Source organism: Argiope bruennichi, chromosome 10 (assembly GCF_947563725.1).
Source record: "Argiope bruennichi chromosome 10, qqArgBrue1.1, whole genome shotgun sequence".
Taxonomy (NCBI): domain Eukaryota; kingdom Metazoa; phylum Arthropoda; class Arachnida; order Araneae; family Araneidae; genus Argiope; species Argiope bruennichi.
The window spans coordinates 27,394,567-27,422,086 of NC_079160.1; the positions used below are offsets into that span (position 1 = coordinate 27,394,567).

The window sequence follows — 27,520 nt, forward strand, 5'->3', positions numbered from 1 at the left end:
CAACCGTTTATTCAAAATTACAATATTTTAATCTGGAGAATCTGAATATGCATTCAAAATTCTGTATGGTTATTTGAAAAAAATTGAGTTTGAGTAAATCTACATATGGAGACGTCCCCTTACGTGAAGAAATATTTCGTACAATGAACGTACAGCATTACATAGCGAACATATTCCTACAACGATAGACATTTAGAGTTTTATTTGGGAATAAAGAGCAATATCTGGATACCTTTTTGAGGGACCCTACAAGTAGGGATGACGAATATTTTAAGAGCGGTTATTACGTAGTCAATATCAAAAAGTCACAAATACAAGTGATCAATGCTTTTCACAGAGGGGTGTGATTCAAATCCTTGATACGATCTTACTGGCGATATTTCGATTACAGGTTTTGGATCAAGATAGAAAGTAACAATCGATACGATATAACTGAAATTTACCGGAGCGGTGAATTCACTGGAAAGTAACAATCGATACGATCTGTCCAATGGAAGCTCTCGAAAGAAATCTGTGATTGGATTGAAAAGTGAACGGACCGGTTATTGGAATTATCGTATCGTATCATTGAATTGCATATCACTGAAATTTACCGGAGCGGTGAATTCACTGGAAAGTGCGAGGCTTCACTGGAAAGTGCGAAGTCACCGCTCCACTTTACGGGAGTGACCGATATTGGTATTTGATGATGCACTATTCCATACAGGTCATTTTTAATTGCTCGTGACATGATTGACTTTGATTACATGTATTCTGTTTACTGCTGGCGCCATCTATTGGTAGAATATAGGACTAAAGTAAACATTTTAAAGAAATGGCATATATTTTTAATTCACATTTTCCAGAAAATGGTTCACTCTAATAAATAAATTAAATAAATAGTTTTGAGAAAAAAAAAATTTAAGAAGTAAGCTGAAACAGATAAATTAATTCAATCACACGTTACTTAAATTAGTAAATTAAGTATTAATTACAATGAATAAATTTTATATTTAATATTAAGTAATAATTTTTAATTAATAATATGATTGAAATAACAGATATTTGGAACGCATATTTAAAAATAACAATAGCAATATTATTTGTTATTCGAAAAATCGTGGATTATGCATCTCTACCTACAAGCCTTTAGGCAGATATCGAGAGAGATCAATTGCCGAAATAGAAAAGAATCGAAGTCAAATCGCAATATAGATCTAATAAATAGTTGAGGAATGGGGAATACAATTTTCCTCGATTAAAAAAAAAAAAATAGTCGCAGTTTCTCGAGAATGGAACTGATCATAAACGATAGAAGATTGCCTTTTGATAAAGTGAAACAATGCTTTTTTAACTATAATTATTAAATTTTTCTTTTAATCTCTCTTAAATTCTTCTTGCTGTTGCATCCATTTACTCTCAATATTGTCTTTTTATTAGTGTATGATTATTTAACTAATAAAAGAGAAATTTTGTACTTTTTGGGTTTCTACGCGTTAAATATTATCTGTTAATAGCTTCGAGCATTAATTTTAATATTGGATCCTGTATGTATTCATCGTATTAACAGCCTTTGGCGACCAGCTATTTCGCCAGGAATACTGATTGCCTTCATTTTAAAAATAAACATGAAAAATGCATAATTTCCTTCTACTTAACTTTATATTTATGATTTTTTCAAAAAAGGTGGAAATTGCCTGATGAAGCCGAGTCCCAAGACTTCGTAGTGATATTAAAAACTTAAATCTCTGGGTAATCTTATTTTTAAATTGCACATTTTCTTTTGTAGTAATGTGATTTCGTCTTCTGATTTCTCGTATAAACTGCTTAAATAATTATCAGCTTCTTTCTTTCTTAGCTTTCAACAAAGGAAGAAAATTCGAAATTTGAATTTTTGATGAAAGAGTGAACGGTTGAAATCCATTTCAAAATTTGAAAATTTGATGAAAGAATGAAAACGGTTGAAATCCATTTCAAAATTTGAAAATTTGATGAAGGAATCAAAGCGGTTGAAATTCGTTTAAGAAAAAGAAATTCTATTGTTAACTATAAAAAATACTGAAATATTTTTTTAAAGAAAATTATCAAAACTCAGGGGGAAATTACTCCGTAATTCATTTGGTTTCTTTAAGAAAGACATTAAATTTTTTTAAGTGGTTTAAAAATCAAATCTTTTACTATGATTCCTCGTGTAAATTGCATAAATATTAAACAGCATCATTCTTTCTTAGCTTTCAACCATGGAAGAAAATCATATTTGATGAAAGAATGAAAACAGTTGAATTCCGTTGTAGCATATATGTATATAGTCTAGTTTGGTAATTCAAGGTCTAACAATCTGTCCTGTATAACGCCGGCATGCTCATACTTCCTTTTATACAAATACGCGACAATAAAAATAAATGTCTGAGGCAGCATTTAGAAAGGGGCTTTTGATTTTTTAATTGTAATCATAAACAACACAGAAAATTATAAAATAAGCATATTATTTAGGATTTCGGATTCGTAACTGTATTCTAGTAATTCGCTTCTCAAATGGCACTTCTCGGAAACATGTAAAGATAAAAAAATTCAAATTGTAATATTATTTAAACTCGTAATTTTTTGCTAAAGATAAAAAGTTGTTAGTTTTAGAAATTTTTTTATGTATCTTAAGTTTAAACATATTTAAACCGGCGTCCTGGCATAGGGGTAGCGCGTCTTCCCCATGATTTGGGCGTCCTGGGTTCGAGTCCCGGTTCGGGCATGGTTGTTCTTCATCTGTTCTATCTGTGCGATGTGTGAATATGCCCCCCCCCCGTAAGAAGGGGTTGTGCAAGCGAATGTGATGAGTGAGTAGCGTAATCGTATGTTTGACCCTAGTTAGCGCTACTAAAACAAGAGACGCTCCCTTGGCTTAAAATCGCTGACTTCGTTCAGCGGGCTTGTCCATGGCAAGTGCCATTAGAAACAACAACAAAAAGAAATGTTTGAAACCTTGAGCATTTATCAACACTCTTATCAATTTCTGACAAAAAACAAAACCTTCACAAAAGCTTCAATATTTTATAGCGGCTGTAGAAGGTCGTGGACAAAATTTTAAATTTTTTTTTCTGACCGTTTTTTTAAATCTGTGCTATTATCGAATAATACCTCGTTAAGAGACTTTGTGCTTAGCAGTTGTTTTCGCATTCGAAAAAAAATTTCTTAAAGAAACTTGAATCCCTTGCAGACCAAATTTAAAAGTACCCGCCTTAAAATCTGAAATATCGATCTGTTGTTATTCCTGGAAAACTGTTGCATCGCACGTGCCCAGATATCGATTGGATACTATTCGTGGAAAACTGTTGCATCGCACGTGCCCAGATATTGATCGGATGCTCTTCGTGGAAAAGCACTTTCTGAGTCCCAGATATCGATCGGATCTTATTCGTGGAAAATATTTGCTTCTGTGACCCAGATATCAATCTGTTGTTTATCGTGGTAAAGCACTTTCTGAAGCCCAGATATCGATCGAGTGTTATTTATATCTCCGGATATATCAAGCGGAAATCATTTTGATCTATACTTTGGTGGTGAATATTTCGTGCCTTAACGTGTCACTTTAGACCCTACATTCCGACACAAAAAATAAAAGTTTTATAATGTTTATCCGCCCCTCCAAGTTTTTCCATAGAACATAGAAAACACCCTATATATCATTTACGAAAATTAAAAAAAAAAAAGTATATTTCTCAAGCATCCATGACTTAAGATAACAGAACAAAATAAATTTAATACCGAAACTTTTTGGTGTTAATATATTTGGTAAATTTAATACTAAACTTTTTTTTCGTAAAAAATATTTGGTTACTTTTTGATATAATCCTCTCGAAGGTTTAGACATTTTCCATTGCGAAGGATCAAGCTTCAAAAAACATTTCCGCCAACGATATGAGATAGGCCTTAACATATTTTTTGCAGCTTCTCATTACATTGTTATTTTAGCAACCTTGTCAGTTCTTCAGTTCAGAAAAGAGATGAAAATCATTTGGCTCTAGCCGCTTTCTCAATGAAGAAGAAAAAGAGCACAAGTCTGTCGCAATAGAAGATCTTGTTCAATGAGTTGATCATATAGTTCAAATGAAATGACGGCTATTGTCTCGAATCCCAGGCAACGAGCTGGTCTACCAGGATGCGAAAATTGTAACTTTGAAGGATAAATGATTAGATATTCCTGCTCCTATTTTTTCATTAGATACATCAATTAAATCTCATTTCGTGATACTGACAACAATCTGCTTCGAAGAAGGGATCGGAAACTTGGTTCACCGATTTGAGGAGAGATTTCAACAATTTGACTCGATTCAAAAATTTTAATAATCAGATCGAGTTATTCTTATTTGTTATTCAGCTTAATTTATAATTGTATAATAAATTTAAAAATATGATAATTCATTGTTACTTAATTTTAACTACTTAATTAAATAATTCGTTGTTTGGTAAATTGCATATATTTTATTAAAAAAGATAAGATAAATAAAATAAAAGCAAAGTGCTCCAAATAAGTTATTGAAATCAATGCAGATTTCCTAATCAATACAAACTTCAAAAACTTTCTGAAATTAACGCAACGCCAAAAGCCACTCTGCTGGTTCAGGTATTGTCATTGTCATCTGATCGCTGTTGAAAATCATAAGATCCATCCTGAAATTGCCCCTCGAGCAGCTTTAAAGTATGCACGTTACTACAAATAACCGAAGTTATGAAAATCTTTTTTATATTGTTTTATGTAAGATCAGAATATTATCAATACACTTTAAATGAAAGCAAAATAAAGCTATTGATCAATTTCTATATTCTTTTTTTCTTTTCTACTCTTTGGAAATTAAATAATAATAATTTATCTCTCCATCACTTTATATCAAATCTAAAATTTACATCTTAGTTTTTCAACTGAAGACATTTCTTAAATCCTTTAGATAATTATTTATATATTTATTTAAAGGACTTAGCGAATATATTTTTGAGTACTTCTTAGAAATTCTAAGTTATACAATTTTCGGAATTTTCTTTGTTTGAAGATATCATTTAAATATTTTTCTGTGTTTGATTTTTTTTCTTCCCAGGTGAATTACTTTTCTAAAAAAATAGATATAATAAAATAAAAAAAGTGGAATAAAATTATAAAACAAATGAATAATACAAAAATATCATATAAAAATTAAAAGGGAATGATTGATATGGAAATTCCGAAATCAAATCTGGCATTTCAGAAAAGTTAAATTTTCAGGTCACCAAATATTGCTTTATATTTAAAAGAAATTCTGCTGATGATGTGCTATAAAACTCCTGATAAACTAATGAAATTGCTTTCTTCCAGATTCTTATTTTGTAAATAAAATATTTAGAAAATTTAGAATAAAAATTTTAGAAAATCTTATTAGTGCATTCTTTTGACTAACTTTTTATATTATAAGTTCTATTCATATCTATCTTTAATATGAACTGAATACTTTTGGCAATTGATCATCTAATTTAACCCTTTCTAGGTCGTGGGAAGTATGCTTCCACCAAATTTATCAATCTTTGTATGAATTTATGTAGGTTGGCATCAGTTCTGACACATTTTTTTAGAAAGACAGAAACTTAGATGCTTTAGTTCTTTATCTCACACAAAATGATGTGTCTTGGTTTGTTACTTAATTATTAATGGACCAAATGAATTAATGAATCAAATTAAATGTATCTAATAAGCTAAATGAATCCCTTTTCTTATTCTAATTTCAAGCCTAAGAATATTTTAACATAATATGACTAGAAAAAAAATGGCCCTTTAAAGGGTTAACAGAAATATTTGTAATTTTTAATATTAATTAAGTTTCTTATACAGAAACTTGATGCTGTCCAAGTACTTTTAAGTATTAAATCGTAATATATATTGAAGCTGCGTTATTTTAATGGTCTTATATCTGGTCTGATTATCATGTACATACCTAATAAATTCGAGTCCCATGACGTTATAGTGCTATGGAAATCATAGTTTTCAGGTAATTTATCTTTAAATTACAAATGGCCTTTTGGAGAGAAACTGACTGTGTTTAACTTCAGTCAAATTTCTTATGCATAAGTATCTAGAGATTTAACTGAAGCAGCAGTTAAATTTCTTTTTTTAGACATTATATTATAACAGATATTAAAGCTGTAAGATATAAAGCTTTCTTAATAGCCTCTCACCTGTTTATTGTATGTTTGAAACTTCTTAATGGATTCGAGACTTAGGCTATAATAGTACAAAACTTGTCTGAGTAATTTCTTTCAAATTGCTTAATATTTTTATTGTGAGTAATTTCTTTCAAATTGCTTAATATTTTTATTGTGAGTAATTTCTTTCAAATTGCTTAGTATTTTTATTGTGAGTAATTTCTTTCAAATTGCTTAGTATTTTTATTGTGAGTAATTTCTTTCAAATTGCTTAGTATTTTTATTGTGAGTAATTTCTTTATCTGATTCCTAATCAAAATCGCGCAGAGCAAATCTTTCTGTTCTTAGCTTTCGAAAAAATTCACATGATTAGAATATTCCATAAAATAATAAAAAAGAAAATTGTTTAAATTGTAAAATATTGCAAAAATTAGTCTATTATATTTGCTAAAGTTGCCATGGAAAATCATCAAAGAATCACGTAATGTTAAATTAAATAAAATTTCCAAAAAAAAATTTCTGAGAAGCAAATTGTTAGCTCTTAGTGTATTTATATGTTAGTAGTATTATTATGAAATTTAGAACCTGTATGTCAAATGGTCTGACCAGTCACTCAGATTTTCCTTTATTATCGATGTAGATAAAACATGAGAAATCATGGATTTGATAGCTTTTTGATTGAAAGAAAAAGCTATAGAATTTTATCTATAAAATTTTATTTTATTGTATTTATTTATTTAACTTATTTTTTTAATTCAAAGACTGCTAAAAGTATCCAACTATTTAGAATTTCTACTTTCCACTTGTAATAGAATTTTCCATCAATTTAGTTGTTTTGTTTTAATTTCCCGAATCAACGAAAATATATTTGTGCCTAAAATTTCAACTCCCACATGTAAACTTATTTGTTTAAGATTTTTTATTCGCTACTTATAAAACTTTTCTTGAATCGGAAAATTCAGAGATGCCGCCTTAAAATTATATCTTGATTTTGATGTAAATTAAGATTTTAAACTGAAAAGTGTTGATATTAGCTTAATTTAAATACATTCATTTTTAATTTTAAACTCTTCCAGTTAATATTTATAAATTATTTAAAGCAAAATGGATGTTCAAGTATGCAAAATTTAAAATATTTTCCCACTTAGTTCATAGATGGCGCCACGACTTGAACTTGGGAAGTTTCAAAAATATGCCAATAGATGCCGCTACTGATATCAAAATTTCTGTATTTCATATTAAAGTTGAGCAGTTCTATTTAAAATTGATATTTTTATGAAGAAAAGTTTAATTCTATGTACAACTAGTCTTTTATTTCGATGTTTTTTTTAAACACTTTTCACAATTTATAAATAATATTTCTACTTTTGGTCAATATATTTTATTGTCTTTATTCATAAAAAAAATATGTTAAATACTATTCTTTCAACTCTTATACACTAGAATCAATCTATTTAGACTGTAGAAGTGAAATTTATTTCATTTGTTTATAATCAAGTTTGAGAATAAAATGTTTTCTAATTCTAAATATTTACTTATTTACTTTTCAGGATAAAAAAATTAAGCAAAATCTAAACCACCAAAACTGACAAACTCATTATATTTCAATAAATTATTTCTTATCTAAGTGAAATATTTTTTTTCTTTCTGAACCTTTTTCCATATCTAGTACTATGTATTCTTTCTCTTTGGGGATTTGAAGTTCATTTCCTCTTTGAGAATTCGAAGGAGACTGTGTAAATGAATATTTATAAGATTTACACATGTGCATTGCTTAGAAAGTAGATTGCAACTTTATAAATAAAAAAAAAAAAAAAAAAAAAAAAAAAAAATTTAAAAAAATTGAATGAAAGAAACCACAACAGAAATAAAAGTCTTAATATCTTTCCAGAATATATTTTAGAATATCTTAATATCTTTCCAGAATATATTGCCAGAATATTCCTTTCGCTAGAATATGGGTCGAGTTAAGTTTTCGTTAAACCTCTTGCATATAATTTGATGTACAATAAAATAATTCAAAATTAATTATATGTGTAATTTGGTATATACAAAATTAAATGCAATATTCCCTCAACCAAATTTTTGCAATTTACAAATTGTAACATAATTAAAGTTATGTTATCTTAACAACCTTACACCTGATCTGTTAATCAAATACAAGAGCTTCTGTAGTGGTTCTCCATGATAATATAATGTAATTAAAAACTGAGGTTCCTATTTCAAATGGCACTTTGTCTTTAGTAGCAATGAAAATTCACTTTCTAATTCCTCATGTGAACTGTGCGAATAATAAAAGAAATCTTTCTTTAGATTTCAGCAGTAGAAAGTATTTTAGAAACAATGAGAATGGCTTGAATTTTAAATAACAACAAGGAAATATATTGTTGAAAAATAAATTTAATATTTTTTTTTAAATTGTTAATATTTAGAAAAAAATAACGCAATTAATTTGATATCTCTAAAAAGACAATTTGAGTTTGAATTGAATTTGTTTAATTTTTCACACTTATTATAGCAAAAAAAAAAAAAAAAAAAAAAAAAAAAAAAAAAAACTAAAAGTTTTATTTTATTTTTAAATAATAAAAATTCAGATTAATTTCTTTAAAAAAAATTACTTTTATATTTACATTATTACACTCCAAAATATATTTGTGTCAAATTTAGTATTTTAGGTCATACAATCTTTGTACAGACACGCATTCTTCTAATATTAGTAGAGATAATACATAGACTTACATTCTTCTTAAATATTAATAGATAAAAAGTATTGTTATTGTAAACCTTTAAAGAGAAGTCAAGCAGTTCTTGATTTGAAGCAAAAATCGTAATTTCCATCATGTTAATCATGCGAAATTTAATTTTAATAATACGGAAAAATGGATTAATTACATATTATAATCAGCATAGTAAATTTACTCTTTTGCAATATTTCGTTTCGATTCTTATAAAAAAAACGATCACAGAATTATTTTGCTGAATGATTTTCGCAGCGTCTATAATACAATAAGCCAGCGAAATCTGCAGCATATCTTTTGGTCTGTGCCATTATTATGCAAATCTTAATTCTTTTTCTGCCGTGAAGAAACTCAGATGTTTTTTTTTTTTTTTTAATATTAAATTGACTGATTGATTGATGTGTGAATAAAGGTAAGTATGAAAAAAAAATTAGTTATGGAATAATAAACTTTAAGTTTTATTTAAATTTTGTTCAATTAACTGATAGGTGTAACGTTAAAACGTTATATTTATACTGATTCATTAGGAATTATTGCTGGTGTTTCCTTTTCACATTTTTTTTTTTTTTTTGTTGAAATTTTTGCATCCAATACTGCATGTTTTTTTCGGTCATTGGATCAACATTTGTTTCAATACGATTTTAGTAATCAGTTATGATTTTAATGTCCGTGAGCATTGCGGATAGAGAATAACACCCGTTTTTAATGTTACTGCATATTTACATTTAAAGTATACTGCAAAAAGTAACTCTTTTAAGCTCGCTGCTGATATGCATGACTTTCTGCTGCATTTTCTGTTACTTAATCAGCGCCAAACATCTTTGATATGTTATCTAGAGAATAACAGCCTATCTAGAAGAAGCTAGAGATTCTTTGAGAGAAACTGGAGCACATTTGTGTCTCACATGCAGGAAAACCTTCAGCAGACAATCCGACTGCGAGTATTTTATAAATGATTCTGTCTCAACTCTGTGAAAGATTTTCCGGACAGGTGTCATTAACTGTCTGATCATCTTCCCAGTTATGCAGAAAACTATCTAATATCTATCTATTATGTAGATTATGTCTATATTATAAGTTTTAATTCTTTAGTTTCAGTTTAAGTTCCTATTTACTGTTGGCATCAACCATTCGTATTTCCATAATGAAATATCAAAGTTCCAGTGGCGTAATGTGGGTAATTGTCGTCAGGGATATATGATTTTTTTTTGTCCCAGTCATCATTAGTGATTTAGCAAATACAAATGCCGCCCGAAGTATGGCATTATTTTTTTTTTCGCTCTTTTATAATGTTTCCCTTTAAAAAATTACATTAGCGCATTAATGTTTTATCTTCATGGCGCCTGCTAAATTGCCCCCCCCCGGAGTGCCTTTGACTCCTTTGCTTCTCGATCGCTTTGCCACTGAAATGTACATATTTTTGTGATATTTTGTATGTTAAATGTAGTGATCCTGAAATATAAGTGTTGACAAATTTTTATCTTGAGTTTGTGTACAAGAAACCAATAAAGTAGTTTTACTCTGGAGAAAACTAATAGAGTAATTTTTTTTTTCACATAATGATGAAGATATAATAAGCATTATTATTCGATGCAATAATTTTTCTTATTTGCATTTTTTTTTTCTTTTTTAAAACGAGGAATAGATTTGATTCTTTCGTTTCAAAAACAATTTGTCGTGTACTTTTGACCAAAATTTTGTAAATTTTCTCTAATGAGATGATGAAATCCTTCATTAAAATATAGATTTCTTCTTGCATTATTTGACTCTTGTTCAATATTCACTTTAAGAAAATTAGGAATTTATTTCATATTATCCATCATTTGTATTGAGCTGTTTTATTTTAATGAAGTTTATAAGTATTGCGTGACATTTATACAATATTTAATATTACTGTTATTTTTTTATACTAAAAATGAAAGCTATTAACTTAATTTTTTTAATCATAGATAAATTTTTCTTAATTATTCAGATTTTAAAGTGTAAGGAAAACTAATTCATTACATTTAATAATGATAATACAATAAAATCTGAATCTATACATAAAAGTTTATTATATTTTGAGTTAAATTGTCATAGCATGTGTTATGTTAATAATTCTTGAATAAATTTGTGACTTCATAATCACTCGAAATTTTTAAATCTATGTAGAAATTTGGTCATTAGTCCATATAATAAATTCCATTCGTATAGCACAAGATGTTTTTGAATTATTGTGTTCGTAAAGAGACAAGACATAATACCAAAATTATGTATTTTGAGATTTTATGGAGATTCATCGAAAACTCGAGTTTGAATATTTTGGGCGACTACATTACTTCCTCTATACTTCGTATATGATAAAGTAAAAAAGTGAGGATAAGCCAAAGAAACTGGGAATATTTGTCTTCCAATTAAGATGTAATAATACAAATTATGCAGTTTCAATCAGTGCTTGATGAAAGGATCGATGAAAGAAATAAGGAAAATTTGTCTTTGAAATATGGAGTAATAATACACATCATAGGATTTCAACTTGTCAATTATTGTAGAGATTTTTAAATAAAAATGCGGCGGTAAACTAGCAAAAAATGTGTATTTATCTTTGAAAGAAAGCGAGACAACCAATATAATCTGAATAATAAAAATCTATTTATTCAAAATATAAACATAGCAAATGCATATTTTAGGAGAAATTTCTATACAAGCTTTGTTATACACATACAGAATCATGCAATAATATTTTATACACACTTATCATGCAATTCAGTTCAATTCCGTACATTTCTAAATATAAAAAGACATTTCCTTTAAAAATTTCAAACAATCAGCTCTTTCCGATGCATCTAAAACTTGCTTAAAACAATAGTTCTCATTGGATGAATGCTATATTCACATTGCGTGCGCAAAACTATTTACACAAGACACTTGAAGCAGCCATTATCAAACATTGGTAATTATCCTTAGTTGGTATTGGTAATTATCCTTAGTCAATATAGAAAAAATAGTTTTAATTGGATGATCGCTATATTCATATTTCATACGTAAAATTATTTACACAAGACACCTGAAGTAGCGATTACCAAAAATTGGTAATTATCTTTAGTTGGTATTGGTAATTATCCTTAATCGATATAGAAACAATAGTTCTAATTGGATGAATGCTATATTCATATTACCTGCATAAAATTATTTACACAGGACACCTGAAATAGTGATTACCAAACATTGGTAATTATCTTTAGTTGGTATTTTCAATGAATGGATGCGCATTTTGCAGTATGAAAAAAATTTCACCTTCATTAACAGAACTGAATTGCAAGATAACAAGTTCGGATTAGCGAATAATCAATCTCTGTACAAAAGAGAGGCTTTTTGCTGCCGTATTATCCGTGCAGACAAAAGAAGAAATGAGATCAGTAGCTGATACCGGAGCATCACCGGGCACGTCGTGAGTGCCCTTAAAATACAAATTACCTATGCACAACTATATACAAGACATCTGAAGCAGCGATTACCAATCTTCAATAGATATTGACCGATATCATTAACTGATGTTTTTAATCAAAGGATAGCATTTTGATTCATAATCGGAAGCACAAAATCAAAATAAGCAAATTCCACAACAAAGGAAATATTATATATTTTTTAAAAAATTTGAAGAAAATCTGATAATTTCTTTTAATTTTTTCAATTTTGAAAACATCTTTTACTAGTAACTTATATTTCACAGAGTGAAATATTAAAAATTTGTGATGAGATTTTTTTACATGAAAGCATGTTATTTATATATTTTATGTAATAAAATACAGAAAAATCTTTACAATGCTTGATCTATTTCATTATTCAGTTATAAAAAGTTAAAACTTACATAATACAAGAATTTAAAATCATTAACTCATGATGACTATATTAAAATACATAATTATTATATTAACTGTGTAATTATAATATTATAGTATAAAATACATATAAAATTAACTGTGATGACTATATTAAAATACATAAAAATTTAACTTTAGGATACATCTTGTAGCCATTTGGCAACACATTTTTGTTCCATTTACAGCTGCACATGATAGTTTCAAATGGCAACAATGAGTGTTTGGAATTTTTTTTAATGCTTTTTGATAAACATTGGAAGAAAACATCGATATATGGCAAAAGCGGAACTAGAATTAAAAAAATACCAAGATAGCTATTATATGCATAATTTTACCGTTGAAAATGCTATCAAAATATTTTATTTCAATTGGAATAATATATATAGGTAAAAAGGGACTTTTATTTTTATCGCAGAATCGTTACAACGTGATTTATGTCACTGGGATATTATTTAATTTATAATATAGCCAATTAGCATATTTTGTTAAAATTTCAACAACAAAAAATAAACTAAAATGTTTTTTAATAATTTTCGTAAATTATATGTAGTTATTTGTACTATTAAAGTGTACTTTTTTTCGTAAAAAAAATAAAAAGCCATACATTTTAGGGTTAAATCACTCACAAAAGTTGTATATTAAAATAAATTTAAGAGGCTTTAAAATTAACAGGCATTTATTTAATAAAATTCTTTGTTGAAAATCATGCAAGATTGGTAATCGCTGATCTAAAGGAACAATCCATTGCATTCTTCAAAAGTAATGAAGTACTTTATCTTTAGTGCTCTATTGCACTATCAATTTCGACATACAATGTTCAGAAAAAATGGATTGATGTATAAGAAATCAAATTTTGGTGATGTATCTATATAGTTTCGTTCTCTATTTCAATTTTATATATATATATATATATATATATATATATATATATATATATATTTCTTGGTTATCATTTCTAAACCAATAATAGGATTAAAAATCATTTCTTTATCAGAATAAGTGAAAAATAAAACTTTTAAATATTTTCAATTTTAAACTGTAGCTATGAAGGGATAATTAAATATTATCACTAACTCGCCATATATTTGGCACTAGAATAACAGCAGATAATTCAAGATCATATTTTATTAAGAAATTATTAAAACTGTATATTCATGAGCAAATAATTAAATTCCTCAAATAAAATATTAAAAAAATCCATGAATGTATTTCTATAACAGTCAATATTTCAAATATGTTATAAACTATAAAATTTCGATACAAGAATACTCAATTAAACAATTTAAATTAATTTTCGAGCATTTTTATAATACAGACATATATTAATTTTTGTATAAAAACGATTTTTTTTTTTTACAATAACTTATATTATGAGTAACATGTCCAATCTTGAACATTTCAGTTCAGCTATATAAAAATGAAAGAAGGATAGATTTAACAAAGAAAGAAAGAAAGAAATCAATATTTTTAACAGTTGGCACATCACAAGCATAGAAAACTCAGCATCCCGCCTTTCAGACAGAATGCCTTACATACAAACATTAAATCTGCATCATTTTGATTTCAAAACGTTTATAGAGTAGTTGGATACAGTGAAGAGTTTTCCTAAAACTTAGCTTCTTAACATTTACAAATGGCTGAATGTTTTTTAAAAAAATGTCCAAGAAGAGAGGAATAAAATCACTATGGAATGTTTTTCTTTTGTAGAAGTTCAATAGTTTGTTTAAACCAGAACCGAAGCTCAGCAGCAAATAAAATTGTATTGAAGACTGTCACCAGATGGCAGAAGAAGCAAATTAGTTCCTGAGACTGTCACCAGATGGCAGTTCAATTTATCACATAGATCTTTGGTAGCAGATCCGCAACCTGAAAAGAATAAAGAAAATCCGGTTAATATTTGGGATTAAAAAACTAATACATTAAATTCATAAATATTTTATAAAAGAAAGCAAACTTTAAAATTAAAATAAATCAAATCAAGAATATTTAGAATATAACTTTGTGATTCTGCAAAACTTTTTATCCAAGATAAAATTTACGGTTAAAAGAATTGTAACTAAATAATTTTTAAAGAAATGTGTAATATACAACCTATACATAGGAACTTGAATAATTCGAAGCTTGCAAGATCAAATAGAAATTCGATATACAAAACTTTCATTAACATTATGTTAAACAGGAAATATAAGGGACCAGAAAATAATTCGAAATATCTAATTCCACTTGGAAAGAAATAGTAATAAATTTGTAACTATGCATTTATATTTTTATTGTTCCAATCCAGAAATAGAGCATTAAAAAAAAGTAGTTTTGGTTTTCATTCGTAGACAGAACTTCTACACTTATATTGCACACACACACACACAGAAAAAAAATGAAATAAAAAAATAATAAAAAGTGCCTTTATTGCGAGCACTTGCGGGGCACCTGCCCTGCAAGAAGTGTAACAAGAAAGGCAGAGGAAGTTGCATCCAGCTGTTCTGCAGCGCACCAGCTGAAGGGAGGGCCGACCTTGCTCACAACTTCCGGTACGGTACCCTCGCCCGTTTTTTCTTCCCACGGAGGAGGTAAGAGACCCGACCGGAGAAAGGGGTGCAGCAGATTCAGAGCGACCCCTGCGGGATTTACTTCGGCGGCCTTCATCAAAAACGGTCGTTTAACTCTCCGTTTGGTGAGAGTTCCAAGCCGTCCTGCTGTTTTGTTTATTTTTCGAGTTAATACTTTTTAAAGGAATACGGTTCAGTTTGAATAATTTTGAGCACAGGAGCATGTTCAAACACACAGAAAAAAAAAAAATTTTTTTAATAAAAATAAAAGAATTGCAAAGAAATTTCTATGACTGAAATAGCATTTATGCGAGTCAGTTAAGTGAAAATTAGTAACATAAATAGTAGTTTTTTCTCAATAAATTAATTTTTTTTAATTTATAAGATTATACCAGACTTATTTTTTATTGTTATAGTTTATTTTCTAATGAAATGAAGAATCTGTAACGAAAATCTTCCAAGTTTTTCAATTTTCAAAAATTTTGCGGACCTCCGACACAATTAGGTAACAATTATATAATAATTGATAATATAACTGGAAAACAAATAATAACAACAACGATAATTGATAATATAACAAATTCCATTGCAATCTTAAAAAAATCTAATAATAGAACATTTTAAAGCTATAATAGAATCGCTTAAATTGTTTAATATGTTAATAAAAGCCGTTACAATAAATATCGTTATAAAACTTTGATATTAATCATTGAAAAACAAAACTTCAGAAGTAATTGAGTCAATAGTCCACAATTAAAGTACAAACAGCACTGAAAATATAACGACAGTTATTACTACAGCTGAATGATGTCCTGACATTAATTAATATAAAATTAAATTTTAGTAGAAATTAGGATCAAAAAGGTTTACAATTGAAAAAAGATCAAAATTTTGAAAAGTTCTATCAGGCACGATGTTTTATGTTTACAATATCATATAGCACCCCCCCCCCCGTCCTTTTTCCTTTCCCTGCTGAAAATACACCTGCTATGATCTTCCCTTTTCTTCTGTATCCTACAAACGAAAGAAGGGAGGGGAGTGAGGTGACTTTTGCATCGTGTGAGCGTAAAAATCGGGCTTCTCACCTGATTTCTACCCCATTTCCGGCGCTTCGCGCACCCCAGTTCTGCTTTTCCCAAGAAAATATCAATAGAACAAAATCTTACTACGAGCCCCGTACTCTACTATCGTAGTAGTGATAGTAGTAGTAATTGTAGTGGTAGTAACGTACTCATACACTCACACGGTTCTCAGGAACCCCTCCCCCCTAGCGACCTTCAAATCACCTTCTCATTGATGTTGAGACACTTTGTTCCAAATTTTCCCATGACTATGGTTCACACTTTTGACTAAAATTTGGAAAAACTAACAGAAGGACCAAATTTTTTTACTATTTAAAATTTTTTAAAGCTTTTAAGCAATTTGTTTGTAATAAATAACAGAGTACAGTTTATTTATATATATATATATATATATATATATATATATATATATATATATATATATATATATATATATATATATATATATATATATATATATATATATTTAAAATTATATTTAGAATAAATAATTATATTTGTGAAACAATGTACATACAGAAAAATATTTTTAATATATTTTTTTTAAATGTGGAAATAATTTATGAGTATGCCTTTATAAAAAAATTTGTTTAATTTTAATTTTTTAAATATACGATAAAATTCGAATTTTATATAATTTGCCATTATTTTATCCAGTCTTCCTCAGTATTTCACATTTCAGCTACAAATCATTCAATACTATTATAAGACTTTATAAATTTTTTTCAATTTAAAGATTATTTCAACAAAATCAATTTATTTACTAATCATAAATTCGCTGAGAAATTTAAATTAAGTTATTAGAAAAATGAGAAGATAAATAAAAAAAAACTAATTTTGATAAAGAAAGCAAAAAATGGAGACCTTTGAGCCATAATTTATACAATAATTTATGACCAAGAATTTAATCGATAATAACCAAAAATATATTTTTTAAACAATATTTAAATCATTTGAGAGTTATTAAACAGAGAGTTATTAAATTTAAAAAATATATATTCTGTTCAATCTTAAAATAACAAAAAAGAGAGAAAAAAAAAACATGAAAAATTTTGGTAAGTTTGAGAAATACGTAAGTTTGAGAAATTGAAAAATAGCGTTTCAAAAGCAATGTTTTAACGATTTTTCGTTTTCATTCCAAAGTAAAAGAAGAATCTGAAATCTTCACAAAAATTATTATGGTGACTAATTTATACCATAAAACTGTCAAGGCCACTCTACCGTTGACGTCAACCATAACAAGTGTAGATTATGTGTCACATGCTTTCTTGAATTTCATTATTTCAAATGCAAATTCCGTTCATACACTTAACATAATAACAGAAATATCAAATGAATTTCTGAGCGAAGGCCAACCACAAGATTTCAGAGAACAATTAAGACCACAATGAGCTAAAAGGTTCCAGGATTATCGTCGTCATTCTGAGTACGACAGAAAGTGTTTTCATTCAATGCCAAACGGATTTAATTCAATGATTTTTTTCGCCAAACACTTCATCGAGCACGATTCGAATAATTGTATTCGAACACTGCAATCGAAAAGTGTGGGAGAAGAGAGAGAGAGAGAGGAACTGCGAAATCGTTTGGTTCCGGCCTCTAGGCAAAGAAGAACTTTGTTCCCGAGGAGGAAGAGAACACTCGAAGGTAATCCTCTAAGCAGACGAGAAAATGGAAGTGCTCGCTTCCTGTTCTAAATCGTCCTTTTCCACACCCAGACCATCATTCGCACTGCTTTCGATGAAGTCGTGAGAACCTTTGCAGGGAGAAAGAACGCCTTCAGAATTCACAATGAAGCACAAAATGTTAAATCCTCTGAACAAGGAAATTATCACATATATGGAAACTCAGTATAAAAATCTTTCATTAATGTGAAGATATTGATGAATATTTAACGAGAAATTCATAAGTTTTTTTTTTTTTTTTTTTTTGGCTGTATAAATGAAGGAATGCGATAAATTCATCAATTGATCGTTTTTGGGCTGTACAAATCAAAATGCGACAAATTCATTAGTTAATCTTTTTTTTTTTGGTTGTTTAAATCAAAGAATGTAAGAAATTCATCAGTTAATCTTTTTTTGGCTGTATAAATGAAGGAATGCAATAAATTCATCAATTAATCTTTTGGCTGTATAAATGAAGGAATGCGATAAATTCATCAATTGATCGTTTTTGGGCTGTACAAATCAAAATGCGAAAAATTCATTAGTTAATCTCTTTTTTTTTGGTTGTTTAAATCAAAGAATGTGAGAAATTCATCAGTTAAGCTTTTTGAATTGTATAAATCAAGGAATGCGAGAAATCTATCAGTTAATCTTTTATAACTGTGTAAATCAAGGAATGCGAAAAATTCAGCAATTAATCGTTTTTGACTTATAAATCAAGGCATGAGAGAAATTCATCAGTTAATCTTTTTTTTTTTTTTTTTTTTTTTACTTAATAAATCAAGGAATGATAGAAAGTAATTCATGGTAGCTATTTTCAGTCTTTTTTTTTTTTTTTTTTTTTTTTTTTGTAAAAATAGATTTAAAAAAAATAATTATGAATGAAATATTTTGAAAAACCTAAACATACATAATTTTCATCTCTCAATTTTATTCGAAATGCTTATTTATTACTTTATTGAATTTCAGTTGGTAGCATTTTTATAATAAATATCAACAGAACTTCTGATGAGTCCCTCATATAAATTTTTCGAAATGACAATTTAAAAAAAACGATAGAAATATGCAAAAAAGATATACAAATAAATTAAACAGATTAATACTCGTAACATGTTAAAGCTGGAAGGGAATAGATTTGCTCATTGATTTTATACCCGTAAAGTACTAATACGGAAGAAAACATTTTCTTCACTTGATTATAGGGATTCAAAAAAAAATTTACAATTTATTTTTCATTTTCATATTCAGGATATTTTAATAATCATTGTTCATTTCCAATAATAAAGCTTGAAGATGAATGCAACTGAAAGAACTGCACTATCGTAAATTAGAAACATTTTTTTTTAAACATAACTAACTACATAAGGCAACTTTCCACCGATTCATTCAATAATGATACTTTTTCCATACGGACACACAAATCGAAAATATGCAACACACAAAAAATATTTGTTTAGATATAGATGCAGGCTGAAATTCACATTCATATTGAAGGCCCTCTTTTGTTCGAAAAACACAAAACACTGATTCTTTTTTTCAGATACTGTTCCATTAATCTGAAATAGTTACAACGTAGCTATACATTAAATGTGTGTAAAGCTGATTCAATAGTTTTATGAAAGAGGTTATAATATAATGTTGAGGGACCCGGATGTGGTTCTTCAGGTGAATCCACAACAGCCTGTCAACGCTCAATACGAAAATGAGAAATGAATAGAGTGTTATTGTTGCCAAAACTTTCTGAGTACTTGTAATGACTGTATTGAAAACTATTCTGGACAGGAGGAAAGTTATTTTCGACGAAGGGCTTTGAATGAAAAACAAATATGGTACGTTCCACAGATTTTCAAACAGTATTTCAAATATATTCTGAAGCTTTAAATATATACATCAGCATATTTCGTTATATTTTCGATAAATTTCAAGTCAGTAAGTTAACTTTTTTTTTAAAAAAAAAAAGCCTATAAATTATTCATATTATTACTTCTTTTTAGACAGGCAAAATGGTAAATTCAGTAACTAAAATTCAAGTTCATTGAAAACATGATTAAAATCCTTTAAATATTATATAAGATTAGCAACAAATTAAAGAATATACGTTAAAATTTTAATGCAAGTAATGGATAAACAAACAAACAAAAAATCACACATAAATTTTTTTTATTAAAAAAACTGCGTATATAACATGATTAACACTTAATAAGCCGAAAAAATATCCTATTATTATTATAAAAGGAATTTATTATTAAAGGAATTATTATTTATTATTTAAGGATTTATTTAGTGACATTAACTTTAATTATTTAGAAGGGAATAATTATTTAGTGACATAGTATAACTCATTCATTCACTTAACATTCGCACTCATCATGTTGATTTCATTAAACAGATGTTTCAATCTTTTTACTTTGGATTTTCAGACTTGTTGCATTCATAACTATCCCTCTGTATCAATGTCTTTATCTACAGATTTAATTTTTTTGAATGTCTATTTTTTTTAAAAACTCAAACAGCTTTTTGAGGTTAGAATCGCTGGAAGTAAAGAGGCGAGACTTTACCCCCACCTACGCAAACAAAAGAGCGGAAGAGGCAGACGCAGAGTAAGGCAGCACCTGTGGGAAAAACGGAAGTGACTTCGATTCTTGGGGTGTGCTGCTCTCAGCTCTATTCTGTTCTCTTCCTTCGGTTTACCCCCTCTTCCCCTCCAAGAAAAAGAAGAAGAAACCGAAACTAAGAACATCTGATGTTCCTTCTCTTTTCTTTCAAGCATCAGTTTTAGCCAAAAAAAAAAAAAAAAAAAAAAAAAAAACCAAGAGGGAAAAAAAATCAGAAAGTAAGGAAATGTATTTGGGAACTAAACTTAGTAATGAGTACATATTTCATTTACCTAAAATAAGTTGAATCCGTTTTTTTTTTTTTTTTTTTTTTTTACAGGTTTGTTTTTAACGACACAATGCAAACGCACTTTGAAATAATAATAATAATAATATTTTTTTAAAAAAAGCGAAGAAAGTTATGAAAGAATAATCAGTAAAGAAAAGGCGAGAGTAAAAAATTCTTGCATTTAATAGGCCTTCGATATTTAATATTTTTCAAATACAGCAAATAGAATTTTATATCTCATCCAATTTGTCCTAAATATAAAAGAGTCTACATTATTCTGTCTCATCCATTTCTGCCCCCCCCCCAAAAAAAATAAACAAACTAACAATATTCTTTTAACAACAGATAAAAATCACGCAGTTACGAGTTCATAATTTAAAAAATAAAAATAGATATTTTTCAGAGTTTTCAGCTAATACATATTAACAGGTTTATATTAAAGTAAATGAAAAAAATCTTGTTAAAATAATGATGATCCTATTCAAAGAAATTTATTATTAAATACAAAATTTTAGTTACAGATTAATATTAAATTTACTTTACTTCTTTCTTCTGTTTCCTGGAAATGGAATTTAATCTTGTGAACAACTAAGAGGAGGGGAAAAAAAGAAAAAAAAGAAAAAAAAACCCGTACCGAATTTGCACAGCTGTCATGTTATTTTGTAGTAAACATTTCCCTCTTTTAAATAAAATATGAAAGAAAAGTTTACAACTGTGCTTCTTGCTTAACGGAGTACAGAAATAATCGTTTGCATTTAACATGGAGTTCCTTCGCCTTAACCTTTCCGGTCCGATCCTTTCTGGATCAGTGGACCGTCTCTCCCCTCAAACGAAAGGAAACGAGTTCCACCTGTGGACTGGACAGTATCCGCTTCGCATTTTGCTGGCGAAGCGAGGAAATCTGACAATTTCCTGCATTTCTGGAAACAAGCATCACTGACCACAACATTTTCCCCCATTCTTCTACTTTTTCCCTGGCAACAACAATCAGTTTGATCGGCTTCCTTTTCATCGCCGTGTCTTAGCTTCACTTAAGAATATGAGCAATTAATCCGAATAAAAAACATCTGAAACTAATCCAAATTTATACGACATTAGTTATAACCACGACATTAGTTATAAGTTTTTATCATTTTCTACCAACTCCAAATTATAAATAATTAATATTCCTCAACTTAAATATAAGATAATAGATGGCAGCACCAACATATAAGTTTGATAAAATAATAACAAATCTGAATTTAATCAATTTCTGATTCATTACAATTTTGCAAATAATTAAAACTTCGTCGACTTGAATATATGATAATAGATGGCAGCACCAAACTTAAGAGAATGTCTTAAAATTAAATAATAAATATAAAAAACAATATTCATATTTAAATTAAAAATGTAACACTTGTTAAAAAATGCAAAACATATTTTTTAAGAATCGTCAATTAAACTTTACCAATAAATGCAATATTTTTTTACAGCATATCCCTCAGGGGGGAAAAAAAATCAATGTTTTAAAAAATAATGTATTTTTATATCATTCTTGAACTCTAGATGGCGTTGTCGTCATCTTTAGTCAACTTTCCTTAAATGAAAAAAATATATATTTATGAGAAAGTTTTTATTAAATTACGTACTTAAACTATATTGTCTCAAAATTCAAAAAAAAAAAAAAAAAAAAAAAAATCGCTGCAAACGTGCCATATCGATACCCATTTTTATATTATTAAATAATTTGTAAGTCAAGTTAACTCAGTAACTGATCACAGCCTCTAGCCATTTTGTTTAATTCGAACTTCGAAATAGATGCTTTTGAATTTGATTTTATAATAAAGTAAATTACATAATATATTTTTAATTTATTTATTTGAAAATCTGAGCAACAGAAATATTTTTGAAGAATCTATCATCGACATAATTTCGAATTAACAAATATTACAGATTTATGACACTAGATTTTTAAATTAGAGTAAATGGACAATACAAATAGTAGAAAAGCACAAAATGGAAATATAAATTAATTAAATAAATAGTTTATTTCATGGTGTTATGGAAAATTAAATTCGAAGAATTCTCATTAAAAATAAAAATGTAAGGAGAAAGTGGGCTCAGAATTAACCCTTTGAAAATGTACGGTTAGATAAGGCAAGTGTTTTAAAAGGTACAAAAGTTTTTTTTTTTTTTTTTTTTTTCCAAATATGAAATATTTTAGAAGTAATATATATATATAAAAGCTTTAATATATTAAAAAAAATAATTTTATATTATAATATAAAAATGTAAATATAAATAAAATAAATCTCGGTGTAATTTTAAATGCTTCACTTTCTTTTTCTCTTCGTGCAAACGACTTTCATGAAAGTCAGTTAGGCAACGGTGCTTTACCGTCTTGCTAATAAGCGTCGTGAGAGCCAGACCATGACCTTGCTCCTATTAAGGGAAGTCCCGCCCTCACAGGAAGGTGAAAGTGGGCGCGCACCGAAGCCTGTCACCGCTTTGCGAACTCAAGCGCGAACGACAATTAGAAAAAGGGCGAAGAACACTATGGAAAAGCATATCACACGGTTAATGGATTTTTGCCATTGTTGCACGTACTTCCTTACTATTCGTGATCGGGCCGGATCTGCGACTTCCGAACTCTTGAGATTCGAGTTTTCACGCGATTTCAAATCTTGTCAGAAAAGTGAGGCCACACACAAAAAAAAGTAGCACCGAAATATATGCAGTAAGTCTCGTCAGTCAATCAGACAGCAATTCAAAAATTTTGCCTCTTCTAGTTAATTAGGCAACAGTGTTTTAAGGTCTTGCTAATGAGCGTCCTGAGAGCCAGACCATGACCTTGCTCCAATTAAGAGTAATTCTGTTCTTGTTGAAACTATCCCTTCTTTCAACTGGCAAATGATGTTGCTCAAAATCATTTGCCTTGAAATCGGAACAAAAGAGCAGGGGGAAAAAAATCACTAACTTTAGGGTTTTTTTTTTAATTAAAATTTTTTAAAGAAATAAATACAATTTAACCACAAAAAGTAGAAAAAAAAAGATAAAAATTCTTTTAAAATTCTTACCAGGTAGTTAAGGATATTTTATTTACAATTCTAATAAAAATGTATTTATCTTCATGGAAAGCTTCAACATTTAAAACCTCTCAAAAAGCGAAAAAAGCATCAAAAGAAATTAAAAAAAGAAAACGAGTTAAAAAAATAATATATAAAAAATACATATAAAAAATTAGCGGTGAACATAAAACCCACTAAGCATTAAAAAAAATCTCGTACTTTCCAAAAAAAACCAACTAAAATACTAAAAAGTGTCAAACAAAAACATCTCGATAAAGTATAAAACAAAATAAAGGGAGGAAACTGAAGGGAACAAAACTTAGAAGTGGAAACATAATCTTATAGAATGGGGCGCAAAGAACGTGGATCGAGCAAAAAGCGTGTCAACAACTTGCGCCTCTCCTTCTGGTCCTCGAGTAGGGACAGGTGGTGTCCAGAGTACCCGGATCAAGTGGTTCCCCTCGGCCCCCGAGGAGGGAAGCAGCAGCAGAGCGGTGCACGCGCTACGGGGCTGACCCCAAACATCTGCCACCCCAAAATAGGCCCTTTAAAAGAACAGGTGAAAGCTGGCCACGAGACCTTGGGCCGAAGAAAAGAGAGCCACGCGACACACTATAATGAGATCAGAGCTTTCTTTTGACCTCCCCCTTGAAAAAATAAAGAACGATACAATAAATATAGAATCTATGCCTCGATACGGGACAGATGGACCGGCCGTAGAAATCACCTGTGCAGTGACCCTTGAAGAAGAGAAATATAGCTGCGTAGAAGAATATAGCTAAGCTTTGATTTTTAAGCGATTTTTGCCAAAAGAGAATGAAAGATTACAAACTGAAAGATATGTTAGATTTTAATGGAAGATTTGCATATATCAATTGCAATAGCATATATCAGAAATATAAACAATTGTAAACTTTAATAAATGAAGTGATAATGATTAAAATAAAAGAATCCTTAAATGTTTTAAAAATAATTATTCTAATAAAAAATAATTTTAATAAACAAGACACTTTAACTTATTTAACAATATAAATACAACAATTTTCCAATCAAAATTCAAAATAAACAGCAGAAATAACATCAAACGTGTTTTTAATAAACATATATAATATGCATTTTAATAAACGTACTATAATAACATCAAAATTTTTTTTTTTAAATGAGAATTTCTTTTTGCTACATTTTTGAGTATATATATTGCAAAACAATAAAGTCCTCAAGTGAATTAAAGTTTTAAAAAAATATGCATTTACTATTACTGAGGACATGTAAGTAATAAACATATTGAACTTACCAAAATAATTTAAAATTTTTCTTCGAATTTAACCATATAAATTCGACTTATAGATGATATTTTAAAATTATTTCTTTGGAAATTCAGAAAAAAAAAAAAAAAAAAAAAACCCTAATTGGACAAGTATTTAAAACGTAAAAATATGTTTTAATATTTGTTAAAGTATATTAAATAGAAGCAAAAATGTTAAAGATCGCAATAATTAACTTGTATTCTCTCATCAGAAATATTTAATTGTGGCAATTAATGCAATTCAAATTTTTAAAAATAAAATAAAAGTTTTAAAATGAAATAGTATAAAAATATTTCAATAAGCCGGACCACCATTATAAACACCTGAAGAATATCAGCATTAAAAACAAAATAAACTAAGAAGTGAATACTACATAACATCCAGCATCTAAAAATGTGAAATTTCAAAAAAGTTTCTCTAATGTGAATGATTTTGAAAGGTGCAAAAAATAATGTTGCGCCAACAATAAATCGAGGAATAAATTTCAAAAACTACCGCACCATGATTGAAATAAAGCTGCATTATTGTCCATGGCTGAGGCAAATGGCTCTATTTATCGTTTGCAGTTACTCAACCGTGTGCGGAGATCCCCCCCCCCCCTCGGGGCACACGAGAAAGACGATTGCCAAAATCGGGCAGACGATGTGCGGGTTATTGGGTTTTTGAGGAGGGGGATGCTCCTCTCGTGGCAGGTGCTGTAGACGATAAGAACAAGTTGCAGCTGTTGTCGGACGGCCAATCAGGCGGCCGCTTGACCCGTGGGCTACTTTACCGGTGGCTCGGGGCTCAAAAATCCATTTTTGGCAGTTTCGTTACGAGAAAACAGGACTAGATTATTAAATAAGCAATTTCTTATGGGCTTCACAACTTTAGGGAGTCTGAACCCACGAGATTTTTCTATAGCATATTAAAACATGTTTCATTTTGTACTTTTATTTAATGCATTTAAAGGAAATGCATTTCAATTTGATCTCATTAATTTTGGCACATTATCTTGTAACATTTCTATTAACATTTTTGTTTTAACATGCAATACATAGTAACATTAACTACCATTTGCAAGAATTTTCTACTGCATATTGAAAGTTATTTAATTTTGTACTTTCATTTAATTATAAAGGCTGTACATTTTCAATTTGTTTATATTTATTTTGAAACATTATTCATTTCTAATTAATTACCATTTACAATTTTTATTTTATTCTATAATTCTAAAAAAAAAAAGCGCAGTGTTCGATTTCTATCATTAAATATAATCCACATTTTGGTAAGAAAAAGTTGTTTTAACACAATTTTGCTTAAAATTGCTTTTACATTTCAGCTGTGCATTTTTTTTTTATTTATTTATTTTGCGCGGTATATTTAAATAATTTTTTTAAAAATGATCTGCAATTAGTTTTGATAATTCAGTTTACCAAAATCTGCAATTCAAAAATATTTATATAAAGATTAAATTAAAATCAATTCAAAATATTTGGTTTTGAAGTTAAGAGGAGTTAAGAGCCCTGAGAAGGCTCGGCCCTACTAGAAAAGCTTGTTTTATTATTTTTAAGAATAAAATAGCATTGATATTAAGTCAAAATATTTCCATCATATTATATGTTTTGGTCTTTTACTAGCATTATTTTAATAAAATAAGTCAACTACTTTCAAAGAAACATTGTAAATATTTTCCAGAAAACGTCTAAAAGAAACATTGCAAATATTTTGCAGAAAACGTCTAAAAGAAACATTGCAAATATTTTGCAGAAAACGTCTAAAATAATTAATATAAGTGATTAAATTTCAAAATTGCAACACTTTGCAACGATTCTGATTTTTTACCTAGTAAACAGTTGAAAAAAATAAATTAAATATACAATGTGAGAATTTATTATGCAGTAGATAAAAAATTCTCAAAAGTTTCTATAAAAGTAATGAAAGAGAAGAATATCTTTAGGCACACAAACTATAAAAGGAAGACAATTCAAATAATTTCTATAGAAAACGAATATTTTACAATTGATATATTCATAATGCCATATATTGTATGTCCATAAATTTTTTAAATAATTTATTTACTGAAATTATTGAAAAAATTTAATTACAAATAATACAGTTTTAATTATTAAAATTAATTAACGTTTATTCATTTTTATATAATAATCATCAAACTGTCCAAAACTAAAAATAAATCTTCACAGCCTCTTTACTTTAAAAATTGTCTTCCTTTATTATTTTCATTTCAAATTATTATTATTTTCGAATTT

General features: G+C 28.3%; 1 protein-coding gene across 1 annotated transcript in view; it reads right to left on the reverse strand.

Annotated features, from left to right (window-relative positions):
• Positions 1-13,668: 13,668 nt before the first annotated feature.
• LOC129988908 (cyclin-dependent kinase inhibitor 1B-like) overlaps positions 13,669-27,520 on the reverse strand; it is a 47,378-nt gene continuing 33,526 nt past the window's right edge. Inside the window, exon 3 of the mRNA XM_056097198.1 lies at positions 13,669-14,608. The gene's annotated coding sequence lies outside the window, so the exon portion shown is untranslated. The remainder of the gene's footprint in view (positions 14,609-27,520) is intronic.